This window comes from Chenopodium album, chromosome 13, assembly GCF_948465745.1.
Source record: "Chenopodium album chromosome 13, dcCheAlbu1.1, whole genome shotgun sequence".
Taxonomy (NCBI): domain Eukaryota; kingdom Viridiplantae; phylum Streptophyta; class Magnoliopsida; order Caryophyllales; family Amaranthaceae; genus Chenopodium; species Chenopodium album.
In genome coordinates, this window is record NC_137846.1 from 14785293 (window position 1) to 14789908 (window position 4616).

The window sequence follows — 4616 nt, forward strand, 5'->3', positions numbered from 1 at the left end:
TTGATAATTGATTATTATGTTTTACCCTGGAATATTATTTATTGGTGAACCTATGCCCTACGTCTTTTATTCCTTGATTTTCCTCCTACTTTTATTCCTTTCCACTTTTACTCCTAGTAGTTTATTTCTCCTTTATAATAACAAATTGGTTACTTGATAATCTAGATTATATAGATTTATTAGGAATAAATTGACTTGTTTCCCTGTGGTTCGACCCTTCTTCCCTATCTACATAGTTAGTGGATTTAGGTATTATTTTTTATTAGGTGATTACGACTTTAGCTTGTCAGCATCCAAGTAATTAATTTAATTACTTTAATTATTATTTTTATATAGAAAGCATGCTTTAATTATTTTGATTTCTAGTATCATGTTAGGATGTTTTATTGCTTCCTAGTATCATGTTTAGGGTAATAACTAAGATTTCTAATATCATGTATGTTGCTAGTATCATGTTTAGGTTGCTTCCTATTCTTTCTAATATCATGATAGTATCATGTTAGGGATAAAGCTTTGATTTTTAATGTTTAGTGACATGTTAGGATTTGTTATTAATCTTGTTAGTATCATGCCTAGGATCTTGCTAATATTATTATGCTTTCATGAGATTGAGATTATTGTTTTGATGATGATGATTGTTGTCAATATTATTATTGTTGCTTGATATTATATATATTATTGTTATTGCTTAATCACGTCATCTCTTGTAGGTTTAAAGGGAATTTGTACTTGTAATCACGCTTAATAAGATAATTAATAATCTTGTTTAGGCTAATATGATTATAATTCAAGTGATCGCCAATAATAGGTTTGTTTGTGCATTAATATTCAACCAACATAGATTAAACAGGTTTAGGGTTAATCTATTGATTGCATGTTAGTCAGAAAGCGCACATGAATATGAGAAGAATAAAGTAGAGGCCTATTTTTAGGGCAGGTTCAATCTCTTTTAGGTTGGATTTGTACCTTCATCCCCGAATATCCAGTCATGGTTCCATGGATCGTGAAGGGGTGTAATCTTTACCCTGTGAACGGTTTACAAGTTCCTAAAACTTGTTAGCGACTCTTTTACTCTAGCTTCCTTCCCATTGGACGCCACCATGCTTAAGTGTATGATCACAATGGGGCTTAAGTGTGGGATGCTTGAAATATTCCCTACACCTATTATTAGAGTTCCCCCCTTGGTGATATTGGCCTTGATTCCCATAGTTCCCTTGGTTATTATGGTTATGGTTACCATAACCACCTTGTTGGTTGTAGTTACCTTGGGGATTTTGATCCCTTTGGTTTCTATTTCCCCATTGGTTGTGGTTATGGTAATCATAATCATTTCCTCTTTGGTTATAGGAATTTCCCCCTTGTTCTCTTCGATTAGGTGGTAAGTATCTTTGATTGACATTCCTAGGTCTATTATCATAAGACAAAGCATTCACTTGTTCATTTTCATTATCATTACTATCTTCATATTAAGGTTGAGGTTAGCCTCCTAATTCCAAAAAACAGTTAGCGCTGTAGGAGCAAATAGTATATTAGTAGTCGAAAGCAGCAGCTAGCTAGTAGTAACAGCAGCAGTAGTAACGGCAGCTGACATCAATGCACGCAGACAGATGTAGCATCTGAAAGCAGTAGCAGCAGACACCAGTAGCAGAAGAATGAATATAAGCCTTACTCTAGACAGGTCCTACAAGTGTACAAAAGAAAGGATTCATGTCTCAAGTCCAAAATATATCGATAAAAAATGATGACTATTAAAATTGGGCATCCTGTCAAATCGAAGTAAAAATTGGGTTTCTTGTCACCACCTTGATTAATAAATTGAAGTAAAACAAGAAGGATTCCTGTCACAGTTTCGAATTGAAGTCAAATATATCTAAACAAAATGATGACAAAACATGTAAATGAAAATGAGAAAAGGAAAAAAAAAAAAAAAACAGGAAGGAGACATAGTTAATATTAAGAGCACATTGTAAATGAGAAAGGGCAACTATGCTATTGATGTAGCATGTGCTGTATTACATATTAGCTACATACTTCTTCTACTATTCCTTAACTTTCCTAACTCTATTTATATTAAACAAAAAAAAAGGGGGTTCTAACCCAACACGTGTTCTTATCAACCTAAATACTTCTTTACAACTAACCTAACAATTGTTTAGAAAAAAAAACCAATACTTGTTTTGAATCAACGCTTGTTCAGATTCAACCCAACACTTGTTCTGAACTAGCCATTTTGTTTTACACCTGTTTGAAACTGAATGTCTAAATTGCATGCATTGGTAATTAAATAAAGACTATAGTACCTAAAAAATGAAATAAGAAATAAAAGCTCCATAGAGAAAGATTCTACAAGTTACGGTACCTTAACTTGGGAAATCAACCACAATAGCAGCAACATAGAAAACAAAAAAAAAAAAAAAAAAAAAAAAAAAAAAAAAAAAAAAAAAAAAAAAAAGAAGAAGTTAAACATCCGTAGAGACCTGTACATTTACTCTAGCATATCCTTGAGGACTCAACTAATGAATTTAAAATTGAAATCCCTGTTTTGAAATTGCAAAATTGACAAGAATATTTGTTAATATATCAAAGAATCAAACCCCAACTCACCATATGATGTCATAACCATCACAGGCCCTTTATGAGCTTGCCATGACAAACATTCCCTAAACCTGTTCTTCTTACCATCATTTATTCTCCAACCACATATCCTTCCATCCTTATATCCACTCCACAACACTCTTTGTCCCTCATCTCCTACCATACATAAGTCTTTAAATAATCTCTTTAATACTAAGTCTGATCTTCCTTTAAAAAAATACTCAAGTCTGATTAGCTATAATCACGCAGTGCAAAGATAAAAGTGCAATGAAATTCTGCCAATTGTAAAAATTTACCTCAGTGAAGCTGCCACAACTCGCCTCCTGCCCGAGTACCTGGATACCACATAGCTCAAGACTTCACAAATGTAAACACTTCCACTATAATATCAAACCTCAAATAAAATTCAAATTGTAAATAGAGGTCATAGTAATAAGTTTTGTTGCACAACACTAAATTTAACCTCATTTACCTACCATAACATATAATTCTGGTGTTTTTATAAGGTTTCATCATCAGTACATATAGAAAATAGACTAATTGGCGTAACGTAGAAAAACGAAATGCATTTATTCTATTTGAACATAATGGTAAGCCAAATAGATATAAGAACATCTAGTAATCAAATTAAGCTACCAAGTCTGATAATTCATTTGTAATGTCATAAGCTTTCCTTGTTCAATTTTATGTAGAAATTAATATTTAAGGATTTTATACGCATCTAATCTAGATCTTCCTTTACAATGTACTCTATATATCAAAAAGTATGAGGAAATAAGTCAAACTATATAAGAAACATAATAAGTGGTTGCTAGTTGCTACCGGGATTAAGACCCTATGCTATCAACATAGCAAACTAATAAAATCAAGTTCTAAAGTTCTAGACAAATCTTACTTTATATTTAATTACATTTTTTTTTTTTTTTGAGTTTTCTAATTCACGTAATATATTGTACTCAAATTCAATTTTACAGACTTCCTGAATGCCCCAAATAAAATCTTTGCCACCATGAATCCTTCAAATATTTCAATATAGGAAAGAAGAGTAGAGCATAGCGGGTAAAGGGTAGTTTAATCCCAATAAAGAATTAAAAAAAAATCCTAGTAAAGTCCAATTAAGTTCTCATCAAATTAGAAAATTCACATCAACACATTAAATTCTCAACCAGCCATAAGAAAAAGGGAGAACATTTGTAAGTTGTAACATACTCACAAAAAAAAATGAGAAGAATATTTATGCCACACAGAATAACTGCTTAGATTTGTTTCAACCAAATCAGTATTCTAATTCGGTTCATCTTCTTCTGCAATATTCTTTAGCGCTGCCGTAAATCTGAAACACTATAGATAGTATATAAAAAGGTAAATTATTGCTTACTTAATATTCCGAATTAAATTTATTGATTGCTTTCTTATATTTTGTAATTAAATTGAAGAACCCTAGAAATTGAGACGCTTCTTTGTCAACGGATTTGCAATGATTCAAATCGAAGAACCGTAGAAATTGAAGGATTCAAGACGAGAGAGAGGGGTAAGGATTACCTTGATAGAAAACAAAGAATGAGATAGAAGGGATGAGAAGCAATGGTAAGTGAAACTCCTTCGACCGTTGTAGTAGGCTGAAAGAACCATTTTTTCAAATCCGTTGACAAAGAAGTCATTAAACTGAGCAATGGCCAACAACCGAAAAAAGAGAACAAAGAAGAGTAGAGAGAATTGGGGTGAATCAATAATGAAGATAGAGAAAGAGAACCAAGAAAGCCCATAAATGTATACATCGAAAGCAAGGGAGAAAATATAATTAGACTTTTTTAGGGATAAAATACAAATGAGGTAACACTTCTTATTAGTGTTACCATAAAATGTTACCCATTTAAGAAAGTGTTCCTTTATAATGTTTTTTATGTTAAAAGTGTTACATTGAGTGTTACATTTTTAAAAAAATGTTACCAAAGTGTTACTTATAAATCTAATAATTTTGTATTTCAAAAAGTGTTACCAAAACGTGTTACATATACTCA

The 4616-nt window shown here is 31.7% G+C and overlaps 1 long non-coding RNA gene across 5 annotated transcripts; it reads right to left on the reverse strand.

The window, feature by feature from the left end:
* Positions 1–1491: 1491 nt before the first annotated feature.
* LOC145576382 (uncharacterized) lies at positions 1492–4354 on the reverse strand. Of its 5 annotated transcripts, none has more exons than XR_014098372.1 (3): positions 4138–4354; positions 2892–2930; positions 1492–1681 (listed from the first exon to the last, which is right to left on the reverse strand). It is a non-coding gene; the product is annotated as an uncharacterized LOC145576382 (long non-coding RNA). The 5 variants fall into 5 exon arrangements; XR_014098376.1 differs by lacking the exon at positions 1492–1681 and adding an exon at positions 1731–1838 and having other exon boundaries at positions 3809–4354; XR_014098375.1 differs by lacking the exon at positions 1492–1681 and adding an exon at positions 1941–2241 and having other exon boundaries at positions 3809–4354.
* Positions 4355–4616: the final 262 nt, after the last annotated feature.